The 13560-nt window shown below is 47.9% G+C and overlaps 1 pseudogene; it reads right to left on the bottom strand.

Moving 5' to 3' along the window:
• Window positions 1-4696, bottom strand: part of LOC104682137 — a 13397-nt pseudogene extending 8701 nt beyond the window's left edge.
• Window positions 4697-13560: the final 8864 nt, after the last annotated feature.

A 13560-nucleotide genomic window follows, 5' to 3' on the forward strand; every position in this document is an offset into this window, starting at 1 on the left:
ACCTTTAAGTGAAAAAAGCAAGGAGAGGCTGGGCACAGTGACTCGTTCCTGTAATCCCAGCACTTCAGGAGGCCAAGGAGGATGGATCACCTAAGGTCAGGAGTTCGAGACCAGCCTGACCAACATGGAGAAAACCTGTCTCTACTAAAAACACAAAAATTAACTGAATATGGTGGCATGTGCCTGTAATCCCAGCTACTCAGGAGGCTGAGTCAGGAGAATCACTTGAACCCGGGAGGTGGAGGTTGCAGTGAGCCAAGACTGTACCACTGAACTGCACTGCACTCCAGCCTGGGTGACAAAGCGAGACTCTGTAAAAAAAAAAAAAAAAAAAAAACCTAGAGACTGGGTGCTACTGGTGAGTAAAGGCCAGGAAGGCTGCTAACACACAGGACAGCACCCTACGACCCAGAATCATCCAGCTCAAATGTCAACAGTGACAAAGTAAAGAAACCCTGGATTAGCATTTTTTCTGACATCAAAGTTAAATCCAGTGGACTTTTGTTTTTAAGTCTTTATCTATCTTGGCCTCTGAAAGAGTGTTCAGGATCGTTGACTCTCCTTCCTTCATGCAAAGCTGAATCCTGTGACTTCTGCAATGATGCTGGCCTCCCTTCCTCCACCCCCTTTGCAGGCTTATCCTCCTACATGGCAGTTAGATATTGGGGTTCCTGGAGGCGAGTCCTAGGTCCTCTTTTTGTCTCACCCCACACTGACCCTCATTGATCCCACCCACTTTGACTTTGTTTCTGGTTTGTTTCAATAGAGATGGGGTTTCACCATGTTGCCCAGGCTGGTCTCGAACTCCTGGCCTCAAGCAATCCTCCAGCCTTGGCCTCCCAAAGTGTTGGGATTATAGGTGTGAGTCACTGTGCCCGGCCTTAGTTACCATCTCTACACCAATGAGTCCCGCAATTATACACAACCCAAACCTCACCTTGCAGTAAATTCCATACATCCAACTTCCTGCTCCACAACCTCGCGTAGATGTTTTCAAGGCCCCTGGGGCTCATCAGGAGGACAAGCTTGCCTTCAGGGTCCTCCGTACCCAATCCTCTTTTGGTGTCCCTATTTCAGTGACTACCAAAACCATCAATCTAGATCCACAAGCAGGAAGCCTAGAAGTCCGCCGGGCAGGGTGGCTCACGCCTGTAGTCCCAGCACTTTGGGAGGCCGAGGCAGGTCAATTACTTGAGGTCAGGAGTTCGTGACCAGCCTGACCAGCATGGTGAAACCCCATCTCTACTAAAAATACAAGAAAATTAGCCAGGCTTGGTAGCAGGCACCTGTAATCCCAGCTACTCCAGAGGTTGAGGAAGGAGAGTCACTTGAACTCAGGAGGCAGAGGTTGCAGTGAGTCAAGATCACACCACTGCACTCCAGCCTGGGCAACAGAGTGAGACTCCATCTCAAAAACAAAACAAAACAAAACAAAACAACAAAACACACACACACAAGTTGTGATTTTTGTGAACCACCGCTCCCGGTCAAAATAGCCCTTAGATTTTTGAGTGACACAGAACTGAAGGAATTGAAGGCAAGCTACAGTTGCTACCTGGGGAAAGGAGGGTCACAGGCAAAGGTACAGAAAATGCAAAGACCCTTCAGTAATAAGAGAAGATGAGTATCGTTCCCCACATACTTACTGGCTGTTTATATTTCTTTATTTCTATTTACCAGTTTACATTCTTTGCTTTTTCCTTTTTTTCTTTTTTCTTTTCTTGTTTTTTCATTTGTTTGTTTTCTTTTCTTTTTTCTTTTTTTTTTTTTTTTTTTTAGATACAGTCCTACTCTGTTGCCCAGGCCAGAGTGCAGTGGCAGGATCTCGGCTGCCACGTAACTGCAGCCTCTGGCTCCCAGATTCAAGCAATTCTCCTGTCTCAGCCTCCCGAGCTGCTGGGACTACAGGTGCCTGCCACCATGCCCAGCTAGTTTTTTTGTATTTTTGTAGAGACGGGGTTTCACCATATTGGTTAGGCTGGTCTCAAACACCTGACCTCAGGTAATCCACCCACTTTGGCCTCCCAAAGTGCTGGGATTATAGACGTGAAGTTTGTTTTCATTTTTGTGTTTGTTTTTGTTTTTTGAAACAGGCTGGAGTGCAGTGGCACGATCACAGCTCACTGTAGCCTCAAACTCTTGGGCTCAGGTGATCCTCCCACCTCAGCCTCTGAAGTAGCTGGAACTATGGACAACCATCACCATGCCCAGCTAATTTTTTTGTATTTTTTGTAGAGATGGAGTCTCACTATGTTGCCAGGTTGATCTTGAACTCCTGGGCTCAAGCAATCCTCCCACCTCAGCCTCTCAAAGTGCTGAGACTAATGACGTGAAAACGTGAGCCCAGCCTGTTCTTTTTCCTATTGAATTCACAGTGCTTTTCTTTCTGATTTGTGAGAACTAATTTTGATTTATGGATATTACCCCTTATCTGTCCTTTGCATTACGCACTTTTAAAATCATTTGCTATTGGTGTTTATTTTGTAGATGGTAGTTTTTGCTGCATAGACAATTTTCCATTTTTTTTAAGTCGAAAATTTTTTTTTTTTTTTTTTTGAAATGGAGTGTCTGTTGCCCAGGCTGGAGTGCAACGGTGTGATCTCAGCCCACTACCATGTCTCCCTCCCAGGTTCAAATGATTCTCCTGCCTCAGTCTCCCGAGTAGCTGGGATTACAGGTGCCTGCCACCACACCCGGCTAATTTTTATATTTTAGTAGAGAGGGGGTTTCCCCATGTTGGCCAAGCTGGTCTCAAACTCCTGACCTCCAGTGATCTGCCCGCCTCGGCCTCCCAAAATGCTGGGATTACAGGCGTGAGCCACAGCACCTGACCTTTTCTAGTCAAATTTATGATTTCTGAACTTGGTTTCTCACCTGGAAAAGCCTTTCGCATCGAAATTTTTTTTTAATCATTTACATTTTATTCTAATTCTCTTATAGCTTTATTTTTAACTTTGAAATCTCTGATCCATCTGTTGTTTCCTAGGGTTTAAAGAGTAAGGTATCTAGTAACTGTGAATACAGCTTTATGTTTCTCCAAAGACCATCGAGTAGCCTGTCTTTCCCTCACTAATTCGCTTTGTTTTTGTTTTGTTTTAGAGACAGGGTCTTGCTCTATCGTCCAGGTTGGAGTGCACTGGTACTGGAAGCTCACTGCAGCCTGAAACTCTTGGGCTCAGGTGATCCTCTGGCCTCAGCCTCTGGAGTAGCTGGGACTACAGGTATGTGCCACCATGTGCGGCTAAGTTTTTTATTTTTTTAGAGTCCAGACTTTACCATGTTACCCAGGCTGGTCTCAAACTCCTGGGCTCAGTTGGTCCTCTCGTCTTGGCCCCCGAAAGTGCTGGAATTACAGGCGTTAGTGCCACACCCGGCCCTGCCTCATGACCTGAACCGCCCCTGTGTCGGGTGTTAAGTTCAAATCTATCCCTTTCATAGTCACCTTTGCAATGCTGAGGCCGCAACTGTGCAAACCACCTTAGCTGCTCTCTGCTAGACTCCCTGCTGGAGGTGGAGTGCGAGGCTGGGGGAGTGAGGACACCAGAGTCCTTCCTGTTCCCGTGACCCTGGAGCAATGGTGATGCTACTGGGTGGCCCTCCCACCCAGTACTTTAGCCCTCCCGCCACTTGTTCTTCTCTCCCCTCACCAAGTCCTCTCAAATAAACATACTCTAAGCCAGGCGCAGTGGCTCATGCCTGTAATCCCAGCACTTTGGGAGGCCAAGGCGGGCGGATCACCTGAGGTCAGGAGTTCGAGACCAGCCTGGCCAACGTGGTGAAACCCCGTCTCTACTAAAAATACAAAAATTAGCTAGGCGTGGTGGCGGGTGCCTGTAATCCCAGTTACTGGAGAGGCTGAGATAGGAGAATCACTTGAACCCGGGAGGCGGAAGTTGTAGTGAGCTGAGATCGCACCACTGCACTCCAGCCTGGGCGACAGAGCAAGACTCCATCTCAAGAAAATAATAATAATAATATAATAAAATAAACATACTCTGAGTTAAACAGCATGTCTGTCTTCCAATGCTGCCTTGAAACAAACTCTCCAGCACTTCTCTTCCTTTTCCAACCAGATTGCCGTCCTAAAGATGTCTGCAGAGGAATTCTGAAATGGATCTTCCTCTCTGAAATGAGAGTTGAAGCCAAGCATGGGGGCTCATGCCTTTAATCTCAGCGCTCTGGGAGGCTGAGGCAGGAAGCTCTCTTGAGCCTGGAGTTCAAGACCAGCCTGAGCAATATAGGGGGACTCCATCTCTATTTAAAAAAGTAAAATAAAATGAAAAATAAAAAAATAAAAAAGGAGGCCTAGCGCGGTGGCTCATGCCTGTAATCCCAGCACTTTGGGAGGCCAAGGCAGGCAGATCATGAGGTCAGGAGATCGAGACCATCCAGGCCAACATGGTGAAACCCCACCTCTACTAAAGATACAAAAATTAGCCAGGCGTGGTGGCGTGTGCCTGTAATCCCAGCTACTCAGGAGGCTGAGGCAGGAGAATCACTTGAACTCAGGAGGCAGAGGTTGCAGTGAGCTGAGACGGCGCCACGGCACTCCAGCCTGGCGACAGAGCAAGACTCCATCATAAATAAATAAATAAATAAATAGATAAATAAATAAATAGAAGGAGAGCTGACAACTGCCTAGGAGGGCTGTTCTCACATATCCCACCTTGCTGAGGTCTGCACACAGCTTGTCCATGCTGCCGACCTTCTCTGTGAGCCAAGTGTGCTCACCCTAAGATGGCACTCCCAGCCCCCACTCTCTCCTGGTTCCTCCTCCCCACCACACAACTGTCCAGAAGAAGGATCCAGACAAGGGGACAGAGTCCCCCTATGGCAAGGGACTGACCCCACTGGGCTGGACATCTGAGGCCACCAGGGAGCCACCACAGTTCTTTGGGCAGCTCCATCTCAACACAGGGCCACGTGACAGGGGCAGCTCTCTTGCTGGCATTTGAAGGAACAGGTGCAGCACGCAGGGGAGGGATTCTACTTATTGTGTGTGGATCCCCAAGGACAGACTAAGGCCCAGGAGGTAGAAAGTACAGGGAACTTGTGATGGTTAATATTGAATGTCAACTTGATTGGATTGAAGGATGCAAAGTATTGATCCTGGATGTATCTGTGAGGGTGTTGCCAAAGGAGATTAACATTTGAGTCAGTGGACTGGGAGAGACAGACCCACTCTCCGTCTGAGTGGGCACCATCTAATCAGCTGCAAGTGTAGCTAGAAAAAAAGCAGGCAGCAGAATGTGGAAGTACTAGGCTGGCTGAATCTTCTGGCCTCCATCTTTCTCCCGTGCTGGATGCCTTCTGCCCTCGAACATCAGATTCCAAGTTCTTCAGCTTTTGGACTCTTGAACTTACACCAGTAATTTGCCAGGGGCTCTCGGGCCTTCAGCCACATAATGAAGGCTGCACTGTCAATTTCCCTAATTTTGAGGTTTTGGAACTTGGACTGGCTTCCCGGCCAAGTTTGCAGACAGCTTGCAGATAGCCTGTTATGGGACCTCACTTGTTATCATGTGAGTCAATTCTCCTAATAAACTCCCCTTCAAATATTCATCTATCCTATTAGTTCTGTCCCTTTAGAGAACTCTGACTAATAGAGAGCCCTTTTCATTGCCTGCAGCTCTATGGGAGGTAATGTGTTTCCCATCCGTGTTCCTTTCCCTGGAATGCTCTTCCCACAAGTATTGGCAGAGCTCTCTACTCAGCCCCTCCAAGTCCATGCCACTCAAGTGTCACTTTATCAGTAAGGCCATCTGCAGCCACCTACCTAACATTGCAGACCTCTCACTCCATCCTCTTCTTGCTCCACTGTCTTCATCACTTATTATCATCATCCTTTTTTATTAATTTCTTTTTCTTTTTCTTTTTTTTTTTTTGATGGAATCTCACTCTGTCGCCCAGGCTAGAGTGCAATGGCGCAATCTCAGTTCACTGCAACCTCTGGTTCCCGGGTTCAAGCGATTCTCCTGGCTCAGCCTCCTGAGTAGCTGTGATTACAGATGCATGCTACCACACCCGGCTAATTTTTTGTATTAGTAGAGACGGGGTTTCACCACGTTGGCCAGGCTGGTCTCAAACTCCCAACCTCAAGTGATCCTCCCGCCTCGGCCTCCCAAAGGGCTGGGATTAGTGGCGTGAGCCACTGCACCTGGCCTATTTTTATTAATTTATCTTATTTATTATCTATCTCCTGCCACAAGAATATAACTCCACAAAGGCAGGGACTTACATTGGTTTTGTTCATTCCCAAATCCCCTGTGTCTAGAATATAAGTGCACATAGTAGGCACTGTAAATGTCATTTTCATTCTCATTTCACAGCTATAGAAACTGAGGTTCATAGAGGAAAAATACCGGCTTTCACAGCACCCCTAGGTTTCCAATCCCAGACATTCTGTCCCCTTAACCCTACTCTACATTGTGGTTAGAAAATGCTTATTGTAGCACTGTGTGTAATAGAAGAAAGCTGTAAACAACCTGATTTCCCATCAATAGGGGAGTAGTTAAACAAATTACAATGCCACACATCCTGTAATAACCTATAAAAGCAATCTGTAAATGAATTAAGCAGATCTATATGCACATATATGGAACAATCTTCAAGCTCTTGTTAAGTGAAAATAGCACGATGCCCAACAGTGCATTGCATGTGCTCTCGTGTGTGAAATAATAATAGTAATGATAATGATAATAAACAGGGCCAGCAGCGGTGGCTCACGCCTGTAATCTCAGTACTTTGGGAGGCCAAGGTGGGAGGACCACTTGAGCCCACAGGTTCGAGACCAGCCCGGGCAACACAGTGAGATCTTGTCTCTACAAAAAATGTAAAAATTACTTGGAGGCTGAGGTGGGAGGATCGCTTGAACCTGGGAGGTTGAGGCTGCAGTGAGCTATGATTGCACCAGTGCACTCCAGCCTGGGTGACAGAGTGAGACCCCATCTCAAAAAATAAAATAAAAATAAATGATAAACAGGATAGTCACACACACAAAGGCTGGATGTGCAGAGAAATGTTCTGGAAGGATGCTCTAGAAACTGTTGACAAGGCAAAGGACAGTCTGGGGGCCTCTAGTAGGAGGAAGTCTTTATATTCCTTTTTGTAGCACTGAGATTGTTTTTTTTTTTTAATGGAATCTCGCTGTGTCACCCAGGTTCGAGTGCAGTAGCATGACCTTGGCTCCCTGCAACCTCCACCTCCTGGGTTCAAGGGATTCTCCTGCCTCAGCCTTCTGAGTAGCTGGGATTACAGGTGCCCACTACCATGCCTGGCTAATTGTTTGTATTTTTAGTAGAAACGGGGTTTCACCATGTTGGCCAGGCTCATCTCGAACTCCTGACCTCAAGTGATCCTCCCACCTTGGCCTCCCAAAGTGCTGGGATTACAGGCATGAGCCATCACACCCAACCAGCATTGGGATTTGAATTCATTCACATGATTTACTTTTTTTCAGCAACATAAATCTTCCACACAGTTTAAAACTCAAAGCTACAGGATGTATCTCAAAAATTAGCAGCCCCTTATCCTGCTGCTCTGCACTCCAACTCTTCTCTTTCTAAATTAGGCGATGCATTCAACTCTTTTAGGTGATCCTACTGTTTGCTGTTGTTTTGGAAGTCAAGGTCATTCAAACTCTAAGCAACATGAAAATCACCCAGGGATCTTGTTAAAATACAGATTCTGATTCAGCAGGTCTGGGGCAGTTTCCAAGACTGTGCATTTCTAATAAGCTCCCAGGTGATGCTGATGCTACTGGTCCATGGATTATTCTTTGAATAACAAGATTCTAAAGAATCTGCAAACACAGCTATTTCTTGATTTTTCTGATTTTGATCTTACTTCCTACTATAGAAAATGAAAATGTAGTTCTCTAATATCCTATCCCTCCTCTTCCACACACATGCATTCTATCTTCATCCTCCCAATATGGTTACATAACCTTTTTGGTTAAATATGGTGACATAACCTTTTTGGTTAAAATAATTTTTGGTATTTATATTATTATACCTTTGTAGATAACATTCACAGCTCAGCCACATAGTATACTATGATGGCATTTCGTTTTTTGTACAACTTTTTGTTTTCCCTGGAGTTAATCATTGCTTAATATTTTCATTTCACCTTTATCAGTGCATTCACAAACCTTCCTGGCAAAACTGAAAGGCTCTTCTTAGTAGATTCAAACACATTGCATAATCTAGGTCTTAGAGCCCCTGTCCCCTGACCCAATATAGGTTGGTTGCTCCAGGTATTTCCTCCGACAGAGCAAGACTCCGAAAAAAAAAAAAAAGCAAGAAATGGGTTACTAAACAGAGTTTGAGGCAGGAAGCAGAAAGGAGGATTTGGAATCTCCACTATGAATTAGGTTATGACTGCTAATTGTATCCTACTCTCCCCCTCCCTCTATTCAATAGTAATCCACCTTTGCACCTTTAACAATGCATATGGCCATGCCACTATAGACTGAATTTCCCAGTCTCCCTTGCAGCGAGGAACCAACTATTTGCTAACAGAAAATGAGTAGGAGTAAGGAGTGTCACTTAGGCATGACTCCATCTTTCTTCCTTCTTGAGGACTAAAATGTGAGCATGATGCCTATAAGTCATTTTAGACCGAGAAGACCACCAACCCCTGGACTGCTACCTGAGAAACAAAATTCTACCTTGTGATAAAGAAAACTTGGCCCAAACCTGGCTCAGGATATAACTTTTTTCCATGTGATGCAATTCACAACCTCCTTCTGGGAAGACATTGGCATCCTTGACAAAAAGAAGAAGCAACTTTTTTTTTTTTTTTTGAGACTGAGTTTCACTCTTGTTGCCCAGGCTGGAGTGCAATGGCACAATCTCAGTTCACTACAACCTCCACCTCCCAGGTTCAAGCGATTCTCCTGCTTCGGCCTCACAAGTAGCTGGGATTACAAACATGCACCAACACACCTGGGTAATTTTTTGTATTTAGTAGAGATGGGGTTTCACCACATTGGTCGGGCTGGTCTTGAACCCCTGACCTCAGGTGATCCACCTGCCTTCGCCTCCCTAGTGCTGGAATTACAGGCGTAAGCCACCTCCCCTGGCTGCAACATTCTGATAAACTTTAATTCAACTAAGACTTCTTCTAGGAAACCAGGCGCCCAGCGAGTTGGCTCATGCTTTGTAATCCTAGCACTTTGGGAGGCTGAGGTGGGAAAATTGTTTGAGGCCAGGACTTCAAGACTAGCCTAGGTAATATAACGAGACCCCCATCTTTACAAAAATTAAAAATTAAAAAAATTAGCTGGGAATGGTGACACACGCTTGTAGTCCCAGCTACTTAAGAGGTTGAGGTGGAAGGATTGCTTGAGCCCAGATAAAGGCTGCAGTGAGCTATGATCATGCCTAGGTGGGGCCTGGGCGGACGAAGTAGATGAAGCCTAGCAAAGGCCATTCTCTGAGCCCTGGATCCTGGGTTCCAGACAGCTGTGGTGATAGGTGAGGGCCCCAGCGGACAGATCCTCTAAATGGCCCGAGCATTTCCAGCCAGCCAAGGGTGGGCCTCGCCTCAATCAGGAAGGGCCTGGGTCCACCAGGAAGCAGGAAGGGCCTCCCCAAGGCAGAGCTATCTCAGGCCTCTTCCTTTTTTGGAGGCTCATTGTGTTTTGGAAATGTTTAAAAATACCAAAAACAGCATTATGAAGACCACGGTGTATTTTAAATGTTTACATCTGCCTAATGAACACTTCTGTTTTGGTTTTGTTTGTTTGAGACGGAGTCTCACTCTGTCGCCCAGGCTGGAGTGCAGTGGCGCGACCTTGGCTCACTGCAACCTCTGCCTCCCGGGTTCAAGCGATTCTTGTGCCTCAGCCTCCTGAGTAGCTGGGATTATAGGTGCCGGTCACCACGCCCAGCTAATTTTTGTATTTTTAGTAGAGACGGGGTTTCACCATGTTGGTCAGGCTGGTCTCAAACTCCTGACTTTAGGTGATCCACTGGCCTCGGCCTCCCAAAGTGGTGGGATTACAAGAGTGAGCCACCGTACCTGGCTGTAATGAACACTCTTAATACAGACACACAAATACAGGGTCGTATAGCTGTTCCATTCACAAGATAATTACAGGACTCATACAGGACATTGACCGCCACGGGGTAGCGGAGGAGGGTGTGGTCTGAGAAGGGGAGGTTTCCTGAATGACGTCCCATGAATGTCTCAGCTCTCAATCCCATCAGAGAAACTGTCATGCCTGAGTGTATGACGGCATGCAAAGATCAACAGGTCAACGTTTTGTTTTTCTTGTTTTCTTTTTCTTTTTTTGAGATAAAGTATCGCTTTGTCACCCAGGATGGAGTGCAGCGGCGTGATCTAGGCTCACTGCAACCTCCACCTCCTGGGTTCAAGCGATTCTCCTGCCTCAGCCTCCCAAGTAGCTGAGATCACAGGCATGCTCCACCATACCCTGCTAATTTTTGTATTTTTGGTAGAGACAGGGTTTCACCATGTAGCCCATGCTGTTCTCGAACTCCTGACTTCAGGTGATCCACCAGCCTTGGCCTCCCGAAGTGCTGGGATTACAGGCGTGAGCCACAGGGCCAGCCAAGTAAGTCTATGTTTAAGGTTCTTAATGTGGGGCCCAGGCTAGATTCCTCCAAGTCCTCAAGACAGGTCTGTAAGCCAGGCCTGAACCCAGGGCTGACCCTGAGTGGTGAGAGGAAAGCTTCCCCACATCCCAAAGCAACAGAGCCAAGGGCTACAGGCCTGGCTCTGGCGCCAGAAGTTTGTGACATGGCCCCTGCTGTCCCATGGTATGGCCCATAGGTCTGGCTCGGTGGCCAGGAGGGACTGGGGGGAGGCAGAGGGAACCACCATCCCTCTGGGAAGGGTGGCAAATGGCTGAGATCGAAGGGATCAGACCCTCCAAGATGTTCAGGGCAGAGTTTGTAACTGCATGGTGACTCTAATCCTCCTTTCCTAGACGGTTGGAGGTGGGAGACGGAAAGGTGGAGTCTCAGGCTCTTGTGAACTGCGTCTGAGCCTCCACTCGCTACCTCCAGCCAAAGAGCCAGGCCCAGCCACCCAAACAGGAGACAGACAGAGCTTCACAGCCACTAAGAATTAAGACCTATTGATTTTCCCCATTAGCTAGAGAATGCCATCAAAGTGCATTAAAACCAGGCAAAGCAGCAGCATCATGAATAATTAACATCTGCAAATGACAACCCCATGGGGCTGGAGGGAGGCGGGAAGGGACTTCTAGAGGCCTGGGGCACCCTGACCCCTTCTGACCCCCACCCCAGGGAGCCGTAGTCTAGGCTGCCCTCCCCTCCCTGTCTCTTGTCCCCTCTCATTCCCTGTCCTCTCCTTAAAGAAACATGAAGTCCATGGCGCAGCCAGCGACCTAAGCCGATGCTGGAGCAGGGAGAATAGAGCACTGAGGCAAGAGTCAGGGGTGGCAGCTCCGCTGTGTGTCACTGTGTGACCTCAGCGAAGTTGCTGCCCCTTTCTGCGCTCACTCTCCACCTCTGCACAGTGCAGCAATCAGCCCAGCTGGCCTCTTGCTCAGTCTGTGGTTCTAGAGAGGGACAGTGATGCCCAAAGTCAAACAGCAGGTCTGTAGCAGAGCCTGGGCCACTGGGCCCTCTCCCCCAGCCCAGTCTATGGGACCCCTTTGTGCCAATCAGGAAAAAGCACCCCTTTGGGTAAACCAGCTGGAAAAGGCCACTCCTTTGAGCGTACCAATTTGAAAATGAATGCATGCCCTCTGAATAGATCAATTAGAAAAAGGCACCCTTCTAGGGGAACTATTTTTTTTGTTTTTGTTTTTTGAGACAGGGTCTCTCTCTGTCTCCCAAGCCGGAGTGCAGTGGCGCGATCTCGGCTTACTGCAACCTTCGTCTCCTGGGTTCAAGCGATTCTCCCATCTCAGCCTCTCAAGTAGCTGGGATTACAGGTGTGCACCACCATGCCTGGCTAATTTTACCATGTTTAGTAGAGATGGGGTTTCACCATATTGGCCAGGCTGATCTCTAACTCCTGACCTCAGGCAATCCACCCTCCTCAGCCTCCCAAAGTGCTGGGATTACAGGCCTGAGCCACTGCGTTTGGCCTAGGGGGACTAATTTTTTAAAGGCACCCTTCAGACTAACCAATAAAAAAAAGCGCCTTTTGGGTGGGCCAATAAGAAAAAGGCAACTCCCCATGCTGTCACAGTTGAAAAGTGCAAGTCTTGGCAGAGCAGAGGTAGGGCTGGATACTACCCCCCATCCATCTCTCCCCTCCCCTCCCCTCTCCTCTCCCTCACCCCCGACTGTCTCCTATCTGCCAGGGTGTCCTTGTGCATTGTGCACAGCCTAAACAACTGTACATGGCCACTCTGTTCCAAGCCTCCACCTTCTCTGGGCCAAGGAAGCCCAGACCTATTCTTCCAGCCAGTGGAATTCAGTTCCACATGTATCGATGGTCCCTTCCAAGCCTCTCTGTTTCCCCACCTCCAAACTCCTCAGCCCCTTCGCTAACCCAAGTTCCCACTTCCATCTTCCTCCCACTCATTCTTCCCCCTCAGAGCCCTGGATGGGCAGCTCTGGAACGAATCCCTCTTGCATCTCCCATCTCCGACTGCATTACCTCTGCCTTCTTGCTGCTTTGCAGTGCGCCGTTCCTGCCTTTCACGCCTCTGAGCCTTCGCACACTCTATTCTCTCTGCTGGCAAAACCTCCTCTCTTGAGCCCCCTGAAAAACCCTACTCGCTCTTCAAGGCCCGGCTTAAAGATCTCTGCCTCTCACTCTCCTCCTCAAATGCCAGCCAGTTCTTGCCTCTGGGCTTTTGCACCTCTTCCTAGAATGTTCTCCCTCCAGATCTGGCTGGTTCCTCCTCCTTCCTCCTCCTTCTCCTCCTCCTCCTGTGGGTTTCAGCTCCCGTGTTCCCTCCTTGGGAGGTATTCCCTGAACACCCCATCTAACTACCTCCCCATCAGCCTGTCACATGTCTCTGTTTTTTTTTTTTTTTTTTTTAGCACTTTGGACAATCTGAATTTATTTTTCCTTTGTTTATGGGCGCTTCCAGAGCCACTGTGAATGGTTGTACATGTTGTCAATTGCAGAGGAGGTGAGTGGGGCTGAAACCCAGCCTGGGTCCACACTACGAGTTGGTGCTGGGGCTGTACCTGCTTGGCGGGAAGCAGCTTTTCCTAATCCACATGATGGCACTATGCAGGCAAGCTGCAGCTCCGCTGCTGTCACCTCCTGCAGTGACAACCAAACCCACCAAAGAGGAATGGCACCTGCTCACTTCACTGCTGCGTGCCCATGTCCAACACGGTGCCTGGCACCAGGCAGGTGCTCAAGAAACATTTCCAAGCCTGGTACAGTCACCGCAATCCCAGCTACTTGGGAGGCTGAGATGGGAAGATCGCTTGAGCCCAGGAGTTTGAGACCAACCTGGGCAGCATAGCGAAAACCCTGTCTCAAAAAAACAAATACATACATAAATAAATTCAGGCAAACAAATTCTCTTCTGATTCCCCCACTCCCACCCTCTTCCCATACTCCTCAATAAAATACACTAGGCACTATGGCTGCTTT

This window comes from Rhinopithecus roxellana, chromosome 20 (genome assembly GCF_007565055.1).
Source record: "Rhinopithecus roxellana isolate Shanxi Qingling chromosome 20, ASM756505v1, whole genome shotgun sequence".
Lineage (NCBI taxonomy): Eukaryota > Metazoa > Chordata > Mammalia > Primates > Cercopithecidae > Rhinopithecus > Rhinopithecus roxellana.